The sequence below is a fragment of the Eptesicus fuscus genome, chromosome 18 (assembly GCF_027574615.1).
Source record: "Eptesicus fuscus isolate TK198812 chromosome 18, DD_ASM_mEF_20220401, whole genome shotgun sequence".
Lineage (NCBI taxonomy): Eukaryota > Metazoa > Chordata > Mammalia > Chiroptera > Vespertilionidae > Eptesicus > Eptesicus fuscus.
In genome coordinates this window covers 39,773,736-39,797,049 of record NC_072490.1, presented here as the reverse complement: position 1 = coordinate 39,797,049, position 23,314 = coordinate 39,773,736, and positions in this window count along the sequence as shown.

The following is a 23,314-nucleotide window of genomic DNA, read 5'->3' as shown; positions in this document are numbered from 1 at the left end:
CACCAAAAGAGATAAGGAAGCTGTAAATAAAAGTTCCTTTGTTCTTTGAAATGTTATAAATGGATACTTTTAAATCAACCTTAGAACTTTAAAATTCAATTTAATACAGTAAATTCACAAATCAGAGCAAACTGAAACCTTCATTTATACAAACAGAGGAATTTTTATCATCTAAGTGGGCTGATTCCCTCTCTGACGGAGAACAAAGGACTCTGAAAAAGGTGTCTCAGCAGCTGCTAAAGACCTTTGTATTCCGCCACAGCAGGTCCGCCCTATCTTTAAATAAATTAAACAGCAGAAAGAGATAACAAATATTTTCACATTTATATTTATATACCAAACAGTCCGAGTTTTTGACTCCTACTAGATATTTACCAGAGTTTAAACAGACACCTGATTAATTTGCCTGAGGAAGCTCTATGGCCTTCGGGGGTGGGGGGGGAGATTAAGCTCCCCTTTCCACTCACTTGGAGTGGACTGAGTCTGTCCCATAATGTCCGTCAAGAGAGTCCACAAAACAAAACAAAAACAAATCAACACACACAAACAGAGGATCCTTAAGAAAATCCTTCCAACGCGAGTCCGTTGGAGCAGAACCAGAAGCGTGGACGACGGCCTCACGCCGACCGGCAGGAGCGACCCACCTCGTCCCAGAAACTGAGGGGCATACACATCCCTCCTGAAAGAGGATCGAGACTTCTCCCGATGCCTCTTGCCCGTGATCCTTCAGCAGCGCGTCCGCCTAGATCGCTTCGGGCACTGCCAGAAATTCAGATTTGAGCTCACACAAGAGACAAAAGACAAACATACACCTACCATGGCCAGTCAGGTTCTCCGGGTTTGGGGGTCCCTCGGAGGGCTTGGGGATCCCGGACGCGCCCCCAAATGTAATGCCCAGTGTTCAGAATCCCCAAAAACCCCCCAGGAAGGAGCCAAGACCCGCTGTAACTGCAAGAGAACCTTTATTCGTGCTAGCACGAGCTCTCATCTCCAGCGCTCACCGGGGACCAAGAGAGCTTCTCTCGCCAACACAAAGGCTTTAAGGGGGTCTCAAGCAGTGGGCAGGGAGAGTATTTATGATTGGTCAGGGGTAGGGTGAGGGGTCCAGTTACACAAAGGCACACTGGGCAGCTTGCTTAAGGTGGACTGAGTCCACCTCTCTACATTCCTATTGGCAGGTTCATGCAATTATTACATTCTCGTGGTTTTCTAAGAAAAAGGAGTTATATACATAGTTACACAGGGTGGAGGGTACAGTACATTTTGTGCTGTCCTGCTCTGCCCTTTCATCCTATGTCCTCTGACTTCTCATTTGTTTCTCTGTTCATTCATTTTGTGATCCTTTAATTCAGTAGACAGTCAAGCATTGAGGAATGAATAAATGGGGGGAAAATAGCTCCTATCCTTTTCTCATTCGTGGAGATGATCAACAAATATTGGTATAGGCTTCTCTGGACACAGATAAAAAAGTGACTAATTTCCTTCAGTGGGACTATATGATCTGAGAGTGTGGTATAGAAGAGGGTACATCTTCATTATCATTTGAGAAATAAGAATTTACATGTTGTGGAAGGAGAACATCCCTCAAAACAAAGAGCAAAAGAATATTAAGATAGCCCTTGCCCGTGTGGCTCAGTGAGTTGGAGCATCATCCTGTGCACCTAAAGATTGTGGGTTTGATTTCTGGTCAGGGCACATACCTAGGTTACAGGTTTGATCCCCAGTTGGGGCATGTACAGGAGGCAACCAATAGATGTTTCTCTCTCACATTGTTTCTCTGTCCTTCTCTCTCTCTCTCTCTCTCTCTCTCTCTCTCTCTCTCTCTCTCTCTTTCTCTCTCTCTCTCTCTCTTTCTCTCTCTCTCTCTTTCTCTCTCCCTTTCCCCTCTAAAATTAATAAACATACCCTGGAGTGAGGATTAAAAAAATTAAGATAAACTCACTTGCCTTTCTCAGGGAATGCAAACTTGGATGTAGATTCTCTTGAAGTGGTGCATACAATTGTAGGCATTAATCAGCATTCAAAGCTCTCTGGAAACTTCCATTTCCTATCTCAACATTTCAGCTAAATTGTACACAGATCAATTGTACACAACAGCATCTCTTCCCGTTTTCTTCAAATTTGTCTTGATTTTTGTGTCCTTGTAACATATTCACAACTTTTCCAATACAGAGGATCTGGGCATGGATGATGAAATAGAAGACTTCATGAAGAGAGATTTTACTTTGGGAAGTAGAAATTTCTTGAATTACATCCAATTTTGACTCATTTTACTATATAATTTGTAAAGTTCCATTTTATTCTTTTGTTCTAGTCAAATTTTATCTAAACATGAAACAAAATTTCAGGTGTAGACTATTTTTAAAAATGTTCCTTTTCTTTGGCATCTGTGTCTTCTCAAATAAGAATGTGTTGTTTGAGCCATTCTGATCATGTCTATTATTACAAATTATCAGTAGTTAACACAGTATTATCCTGAGGTATCTTTGGGTAGGATTCTTAATTTGGAGAGCAGTATAAACTGAAATGTTCTGAGGGCTTCCCATGTGCCAAATAGGTAATATACATGGATTCATCCAATTTTCACAACAACCCAATAAGAGTGGTCCTTTAGTAAATGCAAGAGCAAGGCTTAAAGAGTTTAAGGAGCTTGTCCAAGGCCACACAATTTGTCAGTGTTGGAACTGATTTCAATCTAAGACCATCTGACTTCAGACATTATACTTTTATTATATTCTCTTTTGCTATTCTGCATCTTTCACATTTGTTAGCAAGAAAGAGGGATGGAAGAAGAGAGGAACAAAGAAGAAATGGAAGGGGAAGGGAAAAAGGAGGAAGGAAGGAAGAAAGGAAGGAGAAAGGGAGGAATGGAAAGAGGGAGGGAAAATAATAAAGGAACAGAGGTAGGCAGGAAAAGAAGAGAGAAAGCAAGGGAGGGTATGAAAGAGGGAAGAAGGCAAAGAGGAGGGAAGATAAAAGAAAGAAAGGAAGGGAGGGAGGAAAGAAAGGAGGGAGGAAAAAAGGGAGGGAGGTAAGGAGGGAAGGATGGAGGATGGAAAGGAGGGAGGGAGGGAGGGAGGGAGGACCAGGTTGTGTTAGCTCGAGGTCTAATATTTTTTATATAGAAATGTTTATTTTAATTATCCTTTCAAAATACTCATAAAAGATTAAAGTGCTTGTTTTTCAATATAAGGACATGAATGCTTCAGTAAGAAAGCTATATTCTTACTTGACTTTCCCTGTTTGTGATACAAGGAAGCTTGCTGATGGACTGATACATCAGTCATTCACAGCTCACTGATTATATTGCATGAGAAAATGGAAACTTTAAAACATCATTTGCCACTTTGATTTTTTTAATGCATTGAATTTCTTTATTATTCTGTAAACCACAGTGGCTTGCCTGAAATTCCCACTGACTTGTATTATTACAAACCATTCCCTTGAGAAGGTGTTTTCTTTTTCTTCCCCTTAGTATTCTGCAACTCCAGTGTTTAGCACTGGTAAATATAAGACTGGTTGTGAAGAAATGGATATCAAGGTGTTTTAACCTTAGATGATAATTTTTAAAAAAAAATTCCAACATACTACTCATTTCTTGGAATAAAGCAGTCAACTGCTTTATAACTCAGTAAGTATGGAGGTGTCAGAATACAACATGAATAAACTGATTTTATTTGTTTCATATCATTGAAAAAAGTTCTTTAGAATGGAAATAATTTCTTATTGAAGCAGCTCTAGGCACATGTGACTATCTGTGTTCACATGTGATGAGTTCATGTACCTGTGCACAGAAGCACATGAGTGTGTGTTTATGTGTATATGCCTATCACCATGGAGAACAGTGCTGACTCTGACTTAAGGGACTTCCAGGTCAAAGAATCACAGAGTCAGACTCATCGCCAGCATGTGGCTCTCATAACCCAAGGCCCAGCAATCTTCTCCTGCTTTTTTAAAAGCATCAATAGCAACACACTGTTTTCCAGGCACTTGGAACCTAAAGGAAGATCTGAGAGAACCAACCCATGAAATACAGAAGTAGGGGATGTTTGGATAAATGGCACACTTGCGGGCTGTCCCCTGAAGCTCTCCATCATATGCATGTCTCTTCTCTCCTCTCTTCCTTTGTCTTCCTCCCAAGACCAGACACAAGACCCAGAGCCAACCATAACCTGTCTCTGTAATCTAAATTATTAAAGACTTCCTCTGCAATATCTGATGACGGAGCTCATTACTGCTTAATCAGATGTTTCTTAATTAGATATCCCTTCAACCAGAGCAGAAAAATAAGTGAAAAAGGTTAAACTAGAATCCAACCAAACAAAAGAAGCAATGAATCAGACCATCTGTACTAACACTCTAGTGTCACTCTAATCTTAAATAAATTATCAAGTTGACTTTTCTGGAGCACCCATTTGAAAGTTAATTGTCAAACTTCTTTATCATTTATCAAAGAGATTATTGGATTTGTGCAGACATATAGACAGTGTAATCACTTTCATTTTTTTACTAGCAGCTTATAGCAAAGTGAATAATAATAACTAACATTTATTGGTATAATAATTTATTCCAGATAATATTCTATGTGTTTAACATCACATTTAATTTCATAATTATTTGCACTGATTACAGTCCATGTAAAGGTGACAGGTGAGAAAACTGAGGCACTGGGAGATTAAACAACTGGCCTCATCGCTTGTATGAGGTGAAAGCAGAGGATGCATGATCGAAGTCATGCTCTGGACTGCTACACCATATTCCTACACTTTACATGTGTGATATGCCCTGCAGTTCATAAGTATCTTACTTTTATATTGTTTTACATGAACCTAAGCTATCTCACAATAGAAGCAATTGTAAATGGCCTCACAATTTGTAGGCTCTGGATTGAATATCCAAATCCAGGTTTACTTGCCCGAGGTTCAGGACTTTTCTATTACACTAGCATTCCTTTACGCTTTCTAGTTGGACCCCTATTAAGAGAGCCTTATAAGTTCTTTTGTAAAACTCTTTCTTTATTTCTGGTAGGTCATCATTTTTATCACTTTTCCTGCTACTTATTTTCTTATGCCTTCGTCCATAGTTCCTATTCAGTCCCAACATATCTTCTAAAACTATTACGACAGATATTCTGATGCATTACATATTCTCTATTCTACAGGTGTACATTTATTTTTTTATAATAATACTTCTATACACACACACTCACACACACACATATATATATTATATATATATAAATCAATTTACAGAGAGGAAGGGAGAGGGATAGAGAGTTAGAAACATCGATGAGAGAGAAACATCAATCAGCTGACTTGTGCACACCCCCTAGTGGGTATGTGCCCGCAACCAAGATACATGCCCTTGACCGGAATTGAACCTGGGACCCTTAAGTCCACAGGCCGACACTCTATCCACTGAGCCAAACCGACCAGGGCTACAGGTGTACATTTACATATGGCACTCATAAACTAACATTTGTCCACAGTAAATGAAAATAGCACATTGTTACATACTCAAATAAGTTTCCCTATCTCTACTTCATACATTTGATGTCAACACCACAGTTTAAAATGAAAAACAAAAAACTAGCTAACATCTTTTTGTTCATTTTTCCTATGGACTTCTAATGACCAAAAAAATGAAGGCAATTGCATTTCTCATGTGTCTGTACAAATCCAATCATCTGTCTGACAAACAGTGAAGTTCAACAATTAACTTTCATATGGGTGCTCTATAGCAAAGCCAGCCTGGTTATTTAGCGGAGATTAGAATTGAGGACATTTAGAAAGAGTGATGCTGGATTTATAATATAAGCCATCTGATTCATTGTGTTGGTTTTTTTATCTTTTTTGATTTTTCTTTGACTAATTTTCCAAATCACTTGCCGTTTTTCTGTGGTCATCTACTTGGCTCTCTTTCCTCGACTTGCTCTCTTTCTCTCTTGTTTGTAGTATCCCACTGAACGTGTGCGTATACATGGGTGCATTTTAGATTAGAGATTAGCATTTTAGAGAAGAAACACTGATATCTCAAGCAGCGATTCATCACGTCCCACATTGAAGGCAATGAGGCCGCCACAAAAATCAGTGCTTGCGCTGCTTTAATGCTGTGGGTCATTTCACAGCCCGACAACTAAATCCTACAATAATCCATCTTGCTGTGACAAGGCGATGCAGCTTCTTCTATTTTAATAATATTCCAAGGAAATGCACCTCTAAAACTCAGTGAGAGTGAAAGTGCCAAATCACTTCCCATTGAACCGGAGTATTAATTTGCATCGTGTGTTGTAGTTCCCCATGAATGACAGATTCTTTCACATTTATTTTTGGAGCATAATTTTAATCAATGTTAACAAGCAAAATAGTGACAGATCCATGGACAGAGAGCAGGCTGACAGCTGTGTGTGTGTGTGTGTGTGTGTGTGTGTGTGTGTGTGTGTGTGGTGGGGGGAGCTGGACAGGGGAATGGAGGGATGAAGAAAAAGAGAAAAAACTCATGGACAGGGACAACAGTTTGAGGATTGCCAGGGGTAGAAGCGGGGAAGGTGGAAGAGGGTATGGGGGTATAAATGGTGATGAAATGAGACTTGACTTGGGATGGTGAACACACAATACAGTGTACAGATGATGTGTGTGGAATGGTGCACCTGAACCCTGTAGAATTTTATTAACCGAGTAAATTCAATAAAAAAAATTCCCTTGATGGGGGGAATATATATATACAGGGTATCCTCCCAAAATGTATACACTCTTTAAATAATTAATTCCAATGGGATAAATCTGAAAGGAAACATTGAAATTAATAGTTATTCAGAGTGTATATACTTTTGTGGGAACACCCTATATATTGGGTTATTTCTCTGGGGTAAGCACTTTTCTGCCTACTTGAAACATGTCATTAAATCTGTCCTTTAATCTCTCATGTAATTAATTTCTTTTTAAAGGTTTAATTGTTTGTCAGAACTGCTCAAAGTGCTGGGACTTAGAAAAGGAACATTATATTATCTTTTTCCTTTTGGTTCTTACTATCTTGTACAGAAGATGTGTTAACTCATAAATTAGGAAGCTTTTCCAGAACTTGGGTAAAGGGCTGAGAGAACAGAGAGCAGAAGAAATAACTCATTCTAAGGAAATGTAATTCACAAATACACATTTCGTTAAATAAAACAAATTAATGTTCAGATTACTTATCTTTATGGAAAGTTGCTTAAAAACACTTGTAATTGTAAGCATTAACCTTTCCTTTCACTTTTTCTCAAAGGTATAATAAAAATATAATCTTTTTTCCTAGATGACTCCTAATGTTATCACTAATTCTGTTGGAGGGGAAAAAATGTGTATGGTCTGCTTCACCTGGTAGTATCTTGTTTTTGTATTTTGCTTTGTTATCTTTTGTTTGCTTTGTGACAGTAGGTGTCAGCGCTAAATTTGCAGTTGAAAGGTTTGGTTTCTGAGATGAAAATGTTAGAGGGTGACCAAATTCATCTGTCCACCCTCAGCTGTCTTATCTTTATTTCTGTTATGGCAAAAATTAAATGACTTTATGTGTTTGTGACAGCCCTCCAATTTGGTCTGACAAAGAAAGAGCTTTATCTTATCTGCCTAAGCTTAGTTGCATAGTGTGTTATGGAGCTGCATAGTAATTACAGATGCTACCTGCAAATAGGGTGGCAAGACCTGCAGATAGGCACACAAGCTCATCTCCTCTGCTCCCTTGCATGTTCCATTGCCCAGCAGATTTTAAATAAAAACACACATTCAAAAAAATATTTTCCCTATTATCCCTTTTGTTTAATCAGTTAGTCAAGTTAGCATCCATTATAATGTCAGTATCCACAAAATCCATATTTATATCAACTTCTATATGATAAATGTTTCTTCTCTCCAGGGTGGGGGTGGATTATACAAAAAAAAAAAAGGGAGGGCAATTAATCACACTAGGTGAACTTATAAACTTGCATTTAGCTAAGGACTGACCAAGTGACTTCATCTCACTATGAAACTCTCATCCATTAATGGTGCTCACCCAAGAGGGTATAGAGGGGATAAAAACCATAAAGCTAAGCCTGGACTCTGTAAGAAAGGGTGCCTAGGTTAGTTAGGATTGGCCAACATGAACATAGTATCAACATGCATGCCAAAAATGTGACATGCCTGTTCTCATTCTTTCAGGATTATTTCATTATGAAGAGTAACTGATTGACTAAGAAGTATTGTTTAAGTTTTCATTTCCTTGGAATAAGACTAACAGAAATTGTTGTTCATTCTGAGATAAATATTTGCTATTACATCTTATCTAGTTCTACTTTTAATCTTCTAAAAAATTCTGTTTTTCCTAGAAGTAAATCCCCCCACCCCCAAATCAATCTAGTCCTTTTAATTTTTTCTTTCTACTGTCATAGTTTTAGGAAAAAGAACAATAGGATTATAAAATAATTTTATTTGATGTGACTTAAGGTCATAAGAAAATAAATTTTTAGAACATTTTAGCACAAGACAGAGCACTACTTTCTAATCTGTTTCATATATATGAGAGATAGATAGATATATAGATAGATAGATAGATAGATGATAGATAGATAGATAGATAGATAGATAGAGATAGATAGATAGATAGATCTCCTATACTGCTAAGGTTTGGAATGAATGCCAGTGGGACCATGAAAATGAATATATATAAAAATCTAAGAGCTTTTATTATTTATTTGACCATCATTGATTGAGGTAAGATGAAGAATTTCTCAGATAACTGTTTCTGAAGATACCATATGTTTGATGAGTAGACAACCAATATCAGATTCATCTTGCCAGACTTTTATATGGGACACATGCACATTTGTCAAGTGAATGTATGTAGTGCCATGCTATAAGATTGTAATACATATGGTTTTCTTATGAGCTATGTCTATGGTAAATGAAGGGAAGGTTTGGTAAGGTCCAAAGGACATCTTGACATATTCATCACAAGGAAGAAAGTCATTCCTCAGCTACCAACCACCAAGGGAGATTGAGGCCTTCTCTCCTTCCTATCAGTCAGACACACAGCATCCCAATTTAAAAAGCATAGCAGTCTGCCTACAAATTACACCTTTTCCAAGTTAGTCGACATTTATATTTTCCCTGACTCTTCTAAAGCCAGACAAACAAAAACAATAAAAATAACAAAACAAAAAAATTAGCAAGATGGCTTTAATTTTCCAAATTTCTAAAGTAGAAAATAAAGTTCAGGGTGACTTCTGAATCTCATTGTCATTTCTCTAAAATTTTATATAAATTATTTGATAGCAATTAACAGGTCACCATATGGGGGCACCGAATGTTTTAAACTCTACTGAGATAAATGAGGCAAAAGGCCAAAATGTAGGTGAGCATTGGGAGGATATGGTGGTTTTATCACCTCAATATTGGGAATGCACCATTCTCTTCTTTTTATTTTTTTAATTGAACTCTGCAAGGCCATTCATATCCATCAATGTATTTCTAATGTTCTTTTCCATTGGATTGAGCCAGACTGATTCTGTTCATTAACCAGATATTATAAAGCAAATGTGCAATTCAAGAGAAACAGAGTATCTTACCTTATAATAGACAAATATGCAAATTGACCGCACCTTCGCTACGCCCAAGCCACGCCCACCAACCAAGCCACGCCCATCAGGAAACCGTTGCAGGGACGCTGGGGTGTGGTGGAGCCCAAGGCCCGAAAAGCCGCCCGGGGTTTTCTGGGCCTTGGGCGCCAGCAGGTTGCCTGCTCTGATCGCAGGAGCGAGCCGACCTGGGGGGTCGGCTCGCTCCTGCGATCAGGTAGCAGGGACGCTGGGTGCAGCCGAGCCCAAGGCCACCGCCCAGGGCCAAGCCGGGACCCTGAAAGAAGGTAGAAGGTGGTGGCCACAGCCAAGGCCTGGGTCCCCGGTGCCGGCAGAAAACTGGTGCAGGCAGCCAGGTGAATGAAGGTCTATTGCACGAATCTTCGTGCAAACGGGCTACTAGTTTTAATATAAAGCAATAACCTGAACTACAAGTTTGTATCTAAAAGATGCTAAAGGAGACCAAGACAAACATTTGTTTTCAGAATAGTTGCAGGTCATGTGTCTTTAATCTGAAGTCCATAGGTAAACTAAAGGGATTTCATGAAATAATAAGCAGAATTATAGGCAAATATGTTTAAGTTTTCTCTCTGGGGACAGTGTCTAGAGTATTCATCAATTTCTCAAGGGAGTGAGCAAAAATTTATATTCAAATTGTAAAACTGCATTTCTTCTATCATCTATGTTGCAAAACAAATAGAACTCTCCATGTTGTTTTACTTTCAAGATCTGAGTTAATCTTTCAGGCCATGAGCTATATTGGAAGCTGTAATAGGGTGCAGAAAATGGGAAATAAGGATGCCACTTACAGGTGATATCATGGGAATGATACATGCCAAGGAATGCCTCAGCTTTAATTATAACTGTGATTATAATTGTTGGATGCTTTATCTAAGCTGATTCTAAAAATTCAAGTCAATTAACAGTCTTGAGTGTATTATTATTTTATGACTATTACTCAAAACAGGAAGTTTGATAGCACCTGCAAAATTTGCTAAGCAATCCTAAATCACAAAACCTGTGTGAATGTTTGTTTCATGATAGTCACTCATACTATAGTTTGTGCACCTTGGGATCATGAATTTACTGGAGTTTTATGTTTTGTTTTGGCGTTTAGCTTGTTGTTATGTTTTGTTTTTAACAGATTGTTTTAGTGAACTTTCTTTTATCTTGTTGTTGAAGAAATAACTACCTCTATTATATCTATGACCTGTGGGGACATTTATCTTTTCATTATGTGATGAAACCCTCTTCCTGGAATCCTTGTTTTATTTGAACTGGTTGGTTCCTAGGTCTGCTATAAAACAGACAACCTGGAAATATAAATACATACCTTTAATGCATGTATTTTTATTTCCTTACTCTTTCTAGGATTCCTCCCACTAGAAGCTCAACTATTATTTTTTAAAAGTCAAATTTTCTGAATCATTGAATTCCTGAAATTACATTTATCTTGTCCTTATTTGATTGCCAATGCTTGTGAATTCTGGGTTAATAATACTATTTTTAAAAATATTCTTACAGGCATTCAATCCTGAAGGTATATATTTTCCTTTGTAAGAAATTTGATTTTATTCTTCCCAGGATTCCAATTCTTTAATGTGGGCATCTTCTATTAATGTGTGCAATTTCTATTAATTGCCTTATATTTAGTTGGCATTTTACCTTTGTGAAGATTTTGGACTTACTTTAGCACAGGTAAATTTAAAATTTTTACATAAACTTTCATAAGTGAGTTTGTCTATATTTTCTCTTCTTGACTTTGTCCAACTTTGCTTTCAAAGTATTTCTTGACTTAGAAAATAAATGTGAGAAAAGTTGACTTTTCTTTCTTTTCCTAGTCTTTGAAACAGTTCCCAAGTTTGGAGGATTTGCTAAAATTTAGCTGTCAAATAGCCTGATGACTTTTGTGTCTGTGTGGGTGAGGGGAACACACAGGATTTTGATACCAGTCCAATTTTGTAGAATGTTTTCTCTCTCTTGTAGGGGGCAACTTGGTATTCTTTTAGGAATTTCCTTTTCATTAATCTTTCAAGTTTAAAAGTATATATAAGTTTATAGAATCAATCAAGACATTTGAAAATAATTAAATAATTATAGATATGTTAGCTTTTTCAATTGAGTTATTTATCATTTTTATTATTGAATTGTATTGTTTTACATAATAACTTTATTAAAGCATAGCATACATACAGAAAACCATAAAATATTGTCTAGTCCAATGAATTGTTAACAAATCAATGCACCTGTGAATCTATTACTGAATTCAGGAAAGAGAATATTATTAGACTCATCTTTGGGGCATCTCTCAGTTGCTATACCCTTAATTTACAACACAGTTATATTTTGTGATTTTTTGCAGGTGTATATTTTAAAATATTTTCTTGGACATTTTTACTAGCAGTTTATAGACATTATTAGTTTCTGTGAAAAAGCTTTTGTGTGCATTAATATTCTTTATAGTATAACTTTTTATTTTATGAATTTGAGCTCTTACCATTATTGTCTTCCTAATATTTTATATAGATTGATTAGCTGTTCTTTTATATTCTCTTGAGATAGAAATTGTTATAATTGATTTCCAGTCTTTTCTCCATAGTGTATACATTCAAGTTAATAAATATTCCTCTAAGGAGAATTATCTATATCCCATATGCTTTGCGAGAATGTATTTCTAATATGATTCAAGTCCAAAATATTTTCTCACCCCCATTTTTATTTCTTCTGTGATCCATTTGTTACTTATGTATGTGTTATTCCCAAGAATTTGGGAATTTTTTTTTTTTTTACTTCTCTCTCCTTCTGCCTCCTTGTCAAATTCCCTCCTCCTCCTCTTCCTCTTCTCCTCCTCCTCCTTCTTCCTCATTTTACTGACTTGTACCTTAATTCAACTCTACACTGAGAAAATACTCTAAATATTTTCAATGGTTTTATATTTGTTGAGAATTATTTTACAAGCCAAAATAAGTCTAACTTAAAAAATTCATATCCATTTTTTTAAAATACATATTTTGTTATTGAATTCTGCTAACAACCTAAATGAGCAGATTCTTCCCTAGCTAGAAATTAATGGCTCTGTGACGGTTAATTTTATGTGTCAACTTAACTGGGTTAAGGGTGCCAAGACAGCTGGTAAAATATTAGTTCTGGGTGTCTATGAGAGAGGAAGTTAGCATGGGAAGCAGTAGACCTAGTAAGATTGCCTTCAGCCATGGAAGGTGGGCATCATTCAATCTATTGAGGGCCCTAAGCAGACAAAAAGGTGGGAGAAGGGTGAATTTGATCCCTTCCTGCTTGAGCTGTAGCATCATCCATCTTCTCCTGCCCTTGGACAGCAGCACTCCTGGTTCTTGCGTCTTCAGACCTAGAGTGGAATTACATGAAAGGCCCTCCATTTCTCAGGCTTTCAGACTCAGACCGAGTCACAGCACTGGCTTTCCTCATTCTCTACCTTGCAGATGGCATTCACCATAATCATGTGAGCCAATTTCTATAATAAATCTATCTATCTATCTATCTATCTATCTATCTATCTATCTATCTATCTATCTATCATCTATTTATCTATCATCTATCAATCTATCTATCATCTATCTATCTAATCTATCTATCTATCTATCTATCTATCTATCTATCTAATTGATTCTGTTTCTCTGGCAAATGGTAATACAAGGCACTTTTATTGGAAAGAAAATGCCTATCAACCCAGAAACCCATATTCAGTGAAATAATGTTTCCAAACAAACACTAAGATTTTTTCTCTCTCTCATTAATCTTGATGAGGTGAGAATGAAGCCCAGCCAACATCTTGATGGCAACCTGGTGGGAACCTAGAGCAGAAAATTCAGGGAAGCCATTCCTAAATTCTTGAGCCCTGAAAACTGTGAGATAAATAAATTTGTGTTGTTTTAAACTGCTGCATTTGTGGTAATTGGTTATACAATAATAGAAAAGCGATACATACTGCATTACATGAAATGTGCTTCTTTATTTCTAGTAATGGTTTTGACCTTAATGTCAACTGGATTTATGTTAATATAGGTAAATCATCTCCTTATTGTTGTTCTTAGTATTTGTTGCATGATATACCATTTTAGATTCTTTTACTTTCAACCTCTGTGCCTCATATTTTAAGTGTATCTTTTCTAAGAAATATGTAATTTGCTTTTTGTGACTTTTGTTGCTGTTTTATTCAGTAAGACAATTTCATTTTTTATTTAGAATATTGAGTCTATTTACAGGCACTTACTATTCCATTTTAAATCTTTCTAAACTATGTTATGTTCATTTTTTCCTTTTTTGGCCTTCTTTAATGTGAAGCTTGTTTCGATCATTATCTATTCTTTTGTTACTTATACATTTTTACTCTTCTTTCATTGGCTTCATAGATACTAAAACATTCATTCTTAAAAAATTATACTTTAACACAAATTAGTACTCAATCCAATTCCCTTTATCATTCTCCTGCTGTATCCGTCATTGTCACACATTTTAATTTTACATGCAATTTAAAATGTACTAGACATTACTAGCATTTTGTACAGTCAATTTTCATTTTAGATTTGCTCACATAACATAATCTTTTCAATCAGTGTTTATTTCCTCCTCTGCTTTTCTGTGTGGAATAATTTCCTTTTGCCTGAAATGCTTTATTTATTTTTTTCCTTAGAATAAAATTGATGAAGAAAAGCTGCCAGTATATTTTGTTTGACTAGAAATATTGTTATTTTACTAAATATGGGTTTTTTGGTTGAAAAAATATTTTCTTGCAATTTAATTGTCTTCTGGCTTCTTTGTATGTTGAGAGTCAGCTCTTAGTTTTAGTGTTGCTTCTTAAAAGGTAATAGGATTGTTTTCTTTTCCTCTGTTGAAGAATGCTTCTTTATTTTGAATTTTAAACAGTGTTAAACTACTAGTGTTGCATGCTTCATTGTTATTTACTTTCTATTTATCCTGCTTGGGCTTCAGCATTTTTTAAATCTATGGTTGGCACATTACATCAATTGTGGGAAATCAGTGCCATCCTCTTATTAAATGTCAGTTTTGCCATTTTTCTCCTCTGCTTCCTCTGGGACTCCAATTACATATTGGTTAAATGTGTTCACCATGTATCATAAGTCTTTCACACTCTTTTATGCCTCTTCCATCCTTTTTGCTTTCCATGCCAAGTCTGGATGGTTTCAGTCCACTTATTCCTTCTGCTGCAGGTAAAATCATTTATTGAGTTCTTACTTTCAGTTATTTTACTTTTCATTTCTGCAGTTTCCTTTGGATCTTTTTAAAAATATATTTTTATTGATTTTAGGAAGGAAGGGAGAGGGAGAGAGAGAGTGAAACACAATGATGAGAGAGAATCATTTATTGGCTGCCTCCTGCAGGCCCCTTATTGGGGAATGAGCCCACAACCTGGGAATGTGCCCTTACAGGGAATCTAACCATGACCTCCTACTTCATAGGTTGATGCCCAACCACTGAGCCACACCAGCAGGGCTGGATCTTTTTATATAGAGTCTGATTCTCAGTGAATTTCTTTATGTTATCATCTATTTTCTTGAAATAATGACAGTCATTTTGATTAAAGTCTAATAACCCCAAAGTCACTTGAATTTTTGTGTTCATTCTCTTCCCCCTACTGCATTTATTTATTCCTGCATCCATTTATTCACTCATTTATCCACCCAGGTATGTGTGCATGCATAGATGTATCTGTATGTATTCACTTAGGTAGTTACTATGCCTGGCAATTTGTAATTAAATGCCAGATACTGGATATAACAATTATAGAGTCCATAGATTATTTTTTTCTTCCTCTAAAGAGAATTCACTCTATTATCTGGTGGGTAGCAAGCAGATGGATAGAATATCTGAGTTCAGTCAAGAACTGGGAAGTTTGTAAACCAAACGCCAATGTTCCCATATTATTTCTAATCTGAGGGTATAATCCTCTAGGTGTTTCAAATGTGAACATGAAATATTTGTTTACTAGAATTCTCCTTTGTGATGGATCATGAATTTTAATTTTTTTGTCAAGTACTATGTGGCTGCCAAAAAGTCCACTATGGTTTTTAGCCACTTTGTGTGCGACTTCTTCACATCTTGCCCTGAGCAGCTTAGAATAAGCAAATGCCTCAGCGTGGAGGCGCATGCCAAACATCGGGCTCATTTCTGCGTGCCCTCTTCCCTGTGAGAAAGCCTGGCTGCCTTGACATCTCTGGATTCCATTTTTTGTCTCCTTGTCCTAAAGTACTTGACAACATTTTTAATGGTTTCTTGCCCCTTAGAAGCTGTCTGTTTCTGTTTATCAGCCATAGCCCAGAAATGGGTAAATGCCCTAAAGGGAAAAGCAATGTACAGGAAGTCGGGCTCAACTCCACGAGCTTTCTTTCTCTCCAGGGTCTGGCCTCTCATGTCCTGGCTCCTTCAACAGCTCCTCTACGCTTATAGAAAGATTCATTTCTGTATTTCATACCACTTCCCTGACAGCTTCTGTTGGGAGAATTCATATGCTACAAGCTATATTATCACTGCTGGAAGTAGAAATCACCTACAAAAATATTTTTACTTTCAACAACTATTTCTAGTTCTCTGAATTTTTCAGTTTTATGCTAGTCTGCTGTATATTTGGGTAGACAAGATCATCTTAATCTTGCTGAAGGTACTAATTTGAATTTTAAGCCCCTTCTGCTTCTTGTATTTGCTCCGTCTTATATTGACTGTCCTCTGTATTCATCATTATCCTTCAATTTCATGCTTCAAATAGTTATTTATTTTGGGTTCATAATTTATGTATGTTTTTATGGATAACTAGTGAGGTTTGTTTAAACAGTTGTGTATATCTATTTGCCTGAAGTACTTCACTGAATGGAAAGGTTGCTGTGGTCTCTGTATAAGTGGACAGTGTGATCCACTGGGGGATTTTATGGTGGTTGAGTGTGGAATAGGAAGGTTTTCTTAGGACTCCTGTAATTGCCCAAGCCAGAGGTATTTCTCTGTGAGTAAAGTGTCTTAATATGTTTTGCTCCAATTAAAGGTCCTTTTGAAGGTTTGGGTCACTTTCCTCTCAACAGCTCCATTACCCACACAGTGGATCCTTCCTGGAAAAATAACTTACTCTTCATGGAGAGCATTCTGCTTAAATCGCCAATGAGGGGCAAATTCCATAGGCAGAGAAAAGGATCATCTCCCCAGTGGTGCAACACAGTCTATTAGAATAACCTGCAGTCCCTCCCCAGGGAACTATCCTGAGAAGTTTCCATCAATCCTCTGTTTATAGATGCTCATTTTTATTTGGATGCTTCTTCAGAATCATCTCTCAGGTATCTATTCTCCTTTGTTGCTGTTTTCCCATCCATTTAAACCTATCTGCTTTTATTCTCCCAAGTTACATCAGTGAGTTAAATTCAATTTGGTCTGACAGGTTGCACTCTTTGTTTTATGGTTACTTCTAAAATTAAGAATCTATCAGTTGTGGCATCTAGATATGAATTAGGGAAAAGAAAATACTATGCATTTTCAATTTTGGCTTTTAAATAATGTATTATATGTTTGACAATAAATTTGTGTCAATATGTTTCTGCTGCGTTATGATTCAACCTGGCAAGTATATCATCAAGGATAAGAGGGATTTACAGTAAACCTGGATTTCAGTCCTGACTGAATCTTTCTTACTATATGTCTGTGGCTGCATCTCCTCTCCTCTTTGAGTCTTCTCTTGTGTGTCTGTGAAATGTGGACAGCACCCCCATTCCTTCTCCCTGTGGGGCTAGTTTGAGGATTTTACTTAAAACTTCTGAACATAGTATCTGGCAAATCATAAGTGCTCCACAAATGTTATAGTTCAGCACTCATATTGGAATATTATTTCAGCAGATGACCTTGCTTCTGACCTTATTAAATTGAATTACTTCAAAATTGTTCCTCTCTACTGAAAAATGTCTCCTGATTCATATAACTACCAACCATCTCAAGAAAAAAGTTCCTCTTTCTTTCTAAAGGAAACTATTCCTTTTGTTTTCTAAGTTTCATTTCTCTACCTTTTTTTTTTTTTTTGCTGATTTATTCTACAAATGTTAAATTTATTTCTTATGTAGTGGTTCTGAACAAGTTACTCTGACACGTGCCTCTGATGTGCAGATTATTTTTAGCTAAAGGCAGCTGAGACCCTGAGAGCTCAAAAGAAAATTCTGACACTCCTCCATGCCCACCCCTGCCAACTACCTAGAATATTTTAAATTAGGGGCCTTGCTCATAAGAGTTATCACCAGAAATATCTTTTTACGACCTATCTACAGGGCAGGGCAAACTTCTAATTACTGACTATCTGCTCTTTTTTAAAAAAATATTTTTTTTTATTGATTTCCAAGAAAGAAGGGAGAGGAGAGGGAAAGAGAGACAGAAACATCAATGAGGAGAAAGAATCATCAATTGGCTGCCTCCTGCACGCCCGGACCAAGCAGACAAGGCGACTATCTGCTCTTTTTATTGTTCCACTAATGATGTTCCTCCACTCCGAAGTCTTAAGGTGCTCTATCTCATCCTTAGCTCAGAAAGTTATATATATATTTTCCCTTTCTGTCTCTTAACCTCTCCTGTGGGGGGCGGTTTCTGATTCTCTCACTTACCTACATAATTAAGTTTGGTTACTTTGTCTTATTAATCTGCCTCATGTCTATTTGATTATTAGACCAGCCATTAGAACCATGAAATGTAGATAAAAATTACTTCCTCCTCCACACTTATTATAATGCCAAGTAGGAAAATTGCATTGCTGTATGGAGCAGATTCTCCCAATTGGAACTTGGAGATAACCAACAAGAAATCAGGATGTTTTCCTGTTTTGATTAAGTTCTATCAAGAAAACAAACAGCACGCAGTGGCAGGTCTGATTCATGGGCAGACTGCTTCAGTGAGTGTTATCCGAAAAGATCTTTTAAAGAAAAATAATTGAAATGAGACCTGAGACCTGAAGATTATCCAGGCTGAGAGCAGATTGCAAATATGTCCTGAGTCTCATACTGACTTGGGGGATATAGGGGCATGAATGACACTTCAAATATGGGGAAAATGGCATGAGGCAAGGTTGCAGGTGAGAGGGGACCAACCCATGTTTTGTAGGCCTGACTCATTCTATCAGTTATCCCTTTTCCTACTAGTGTTTTCAATTTCTGTCTTTCCACTGGACATTTCACTTCATTTTATAATTATGCTGAAGTCTTTCATTCTAATTTAGTAATTAAATTCTTTCATTCTGATACTTCTTTAAACTACTACCCTAGCTCCCCTATTCCCTTCAAGGGCAAACTCTTCAGAAGAAATTAACAGCTATTACTTCCTTCCACTTATTGCTTAACCTGGGGAGTCTGAGCACATTACCTTCATTGATCTACTGAAAGAGCTTTCTCAAAATGACCACCCACTTGCTAAATCCAGTGGGATTTCCTTGATTGGCTTTCCTTCTACATTTTAGCCTTTGGGTTCCACTGTGGTTTCTCTGCCACATCACAGTTCTAGTTCTCTTAGTTCTCTAGGCACCGCTGTTCCATCGCCTTCCAATGAGCTTCTTGCTCTTATTCCATAAGAATAGAAATTTCCCCAAGCCTCCGTGCTTCCGGATTACTCTTTTCCTGTAGCCTTAATTATCTGTATCATCTCATCTTTTGGCTGATACCCACAAATCTGAATCTTTATTCCTGATAACTTTCTTGCATAGTCATATTTCATTTCTTAGGACTTACTGGTTAGCTCTACCTGGATGTCATTTAGGCACTACCAACTAACTACACCAAAAGGTAGATCATTATCTCTTCTTCAAGAATCTATCTGTGTTCTCTATTTATACTTATGGTGATTTACCATTTGCAGATATATAATTATCTTTAACTCCTTTGTTCTTCCTCCTCCCCACTCCTCACCCTTAGCTTATCAGCTTTCCTTATATGCTTTGAGGGGAGAAAAATATTGAATTGCCTTTTATATCTTCCCACCACCAAGTCCCCAAGGGTTCCCATCCTGTGCTCACCTTTTCTTTTCGTACCTGTTACAGCCTCCTTAAAGGCTTATATATTCTCAGCTTATATATTCTCTTTTCTGAATCTTCCTTCTCTACCAGATCATTCCCATTAGAAAAGCCTTTTACCTCCTCCATCAAAACAAAGGCAATAATAAATGATAAAACACCAGCAGAAACAAAATAAATCCTTCCCCTAAACCTATATCCAGCTTCTGCACCTTCCCTATTTCTCAAACTACATTTTAAACTGGACTTCTAGAAATAGTTCTTTCTATAAAAATGTCTCTAATTCTTGAGTTCCACTCATCCCTAATTTTGCTAAAGTCTGGATTTGCCCAAAACTCCACTGAAACTACATTTGTCAAAACCCAATAACATTGATGTGGTTAGTTATAAGGCTCATTCTACTCCTGTCTTGTTGACTCTCTTAGAGACAGTCAATGCATTTGCCTGCGTTTTTCTCCCCGTAACATTCATTCTCTTCTCTTTTCTTCTGGGCACTCATTTGATTTCTTGTTTTTCCTAGTATCACTTTAACTGGTGCTCTTTAGACTTCGATAGTTATTACTATTATTTTTTTAGTCATTTAGAAGTTTAGCACTCAACCATGCACCAACTAATAACCAATACTTTCATCAAAGATTAACATACATTTTCTGAGTCTATAATGAGTTTAACCCATATAGCAGGTATTTGAATAATAAGTCTTTTCTGCATTAATATTTAGTCAGGGCAACAGAGTGAGGGTTAAACATGGGGTATTGGGGCAGTCATCAACCTTGGGGTAGAATGGAAGAGTTATAAATGGCAGATGTGGTACATGAAAAAATCCTGGATGCTTTCAAAATATAAACAAAGGTAAGAATAAGAAGAAAAAAAAGAAGAAATTCTTAATGTTCTCAAGACAGTATGCTGGAATTCAATACTCAGCAGTTTTATTGTGCCTATTTTTTTCCTTATGGTAGCTTCTCATCCTGTTTTATTAGCTCATGCATTGAAAATATTTCTGAGCTCCTATATGATAAGAGCCTCAAGGAAAATAACCAAGCTCTGTTAGACAAAAACTTGGCAAAAGTTCATTTTCCATTTCCCTCTAAGCCTTTCCAGTTTAGAGTTTAGAAATTTTGTGAGTGCTAAACTAGGTTTCTTTTTGACTTGCTATAATTATTATATCTCCCCATTAATTTCTGGTATGTAATGCCCAATTTAGTGATACAAATTTGCTTCATTGTGTTCCAACTTGACAGTATTTAATGGAAGCAGCCAATGGGGATAGAATTGGCAGAATTATTGTTTAAGGTCTCATGTTAACAAACAACTGTTTGATTCTTCCAAATCTCCCATTTTTCATTCTTTTATCCCTTTTTTGTCCTGTTAAAATTATTTGATTTATTACTTCTGGACATAAGATAAATTATTTTTCCTGGTGTACCTTTAAATCAAAGTCAAATAAGAAAAACTGATTTAATATTTTATTCTAGACTTACTTATCTTTATAACCTTTGGCTTAGCCCTGTCAAGAGTGATATGTCAATGATATTTTTATACAGTATTTATTCCCTATGATATCCTATTTTTTTTAAATTTGCAGAGTGTGACAGATAATGCTAAAAGAACATCTAATGAATTACACTGTGTTTCAGCCTTCCAATTGCTATTTCACTCATTTTCTTTAATTCACCTTTTATTATAGTATCTATCTGCTTTCTTACTAGTAAATGTGGGACAAAAATCTCACCTTTTTTACCTGACATTCAATGCTTTCTAAAATTTAATGCCATTAGTGAATATTTATTTGCTTTTCTACACAGCATCCTTCCTCCTCCCCTCTCTCCCCCCAGAATAGTAAAAAAAAAAAAATAGCCCTTTGGGGAACTAATTTTCTTAACTTTCAGCTGATGTAGTTTTTATTCTCATGGTTGACTCTGACACCAGTGACTAGGTATATTCAGGCCTGGTCCATCAGAGCATCACTTCCTCAAGTTTCAATATTTTTTAAAAAGGGATGAATAGAGGACCCAGTACGAGCTTATCAAAGCCAATTATGAAACTTTAAAAAGAGACATCACTCTCTTTATTCTTGAACTTGAGTTTGTGAATATGTAAACTTGGAGCTCTTTAATTCACTTTGTCCTCTTACCTTCATGAGAGAAAAAAGTATATCTGAGAATGGAACCAACAGAGAAGAAAACATATCATAGAGATGGATAGAAATAAGGTTTGGTTTTGATGACATTTATTTAATTTCTTGATGAAACCATGCTTGAAAGTGGAAGCCTTTGAATATAAGCTAATAAATTAGCTGTCTTATAATATATACATACATAATAAATAAATTTATTTCTATTTCTTGCTCTCTCATTTTATTATGCTAGTTTGTACTGAATTTTTAATCACTTGCTACTAAAAGTATTTAACTGTCACATGTTCAAACATTCATATCTGAATACTCTATATTTAGCATTCATGTTTTCACACATACATGTTGTCCTGGCAAGCCACATCTCAGAAGGCCTTTGACAGTCTTGTTGAGATTGACATTTGGATTTTACATGTGGCTAATCATTGAATCTAGATCACCTCCCACTATTTATAGCTTCCTCCTGCCATAATTCATTGTATTTCATAAGAAAAGTGAGGTACTTTGGGGCATTATTGAGTGTGCCAAGATTTCATGATATACCCACCACAGATGTCATGTGTTTTCTCTACAGAGATTTAGTGAGTACTTTGAGTACTTTAAGGTTTCTGACTTTTAGGGATTTATATAGTATTATGAAGTGTTAAGTCTTCTCTCTCCTCCCAGTCCCATCTATCCATCTCCTGCATTCTATTTGTTTTCATCTAAAGTTCAAGAAGTTTTTCCCATTCTTTCAGTTGGTTTGTTTTTAATAATTTGGAGGATGGGATTGTTGCTTGTAGTTTATATTTGAAGAAGGAGCTGGCCCTAGTGTAGGCTTACACAGGTGTGCATAGCTGTGTGATTGTTTAGAGCACATATGGACAAATAAAAGAAATCTTTATGTAGGGGGAAATCTTCACTGTGATCATTTCAGTGGTGGGTGGAGACAGATTCCTGGGAAATTTCAAGTTCAAGTCAAGCTCCATGCATATCAATTGAATTCCTGGCATGTGTCATGGGCAATGAAAGAGTTAGTGTGATTTATACTTAAGACATAGTTACACTCCACAAAGACCAAATGTGCCGGGCTCTCCACAATGCCATGCACCATATGATTCCTTTTAGGTAGGGAATTATTTTTATATATTTTCCCCAAGGGTTTGACAAATTTTTCAGTACATGTAGCTTGAGGGATAGGAGTGTGGAATTAAAACTTAGTTTTAAATCTCATCTCTGTTGCTTTTTAGCCATTACTTAACCTCAGTAATTCTATTTTCTTATCTTTAAAATGATGGTATGTATAACTAGTATCATAAAATAACGTTGTAATAATTACATGAAATGCTGAAATTAAAAGGACTAATAAAGTACCTGGCACTTAGTAGGGGAAATGCATTGATCTCACCTTTTCTCTCTCCCTGACAGTCATGTTAAAAACACTAAACAGGCTCGGCCGGTATGGTTCAGTGATTGACCTATGAACCAGGAGGTCACGGTTTGACTCCTGATCAGGTCACATGCCTGGGTTGTGGGCTCAATCCCCAGCATGTGCCGTGCAGGAGGCAGCCGTTCAATGATTCTCTTATCATTGATG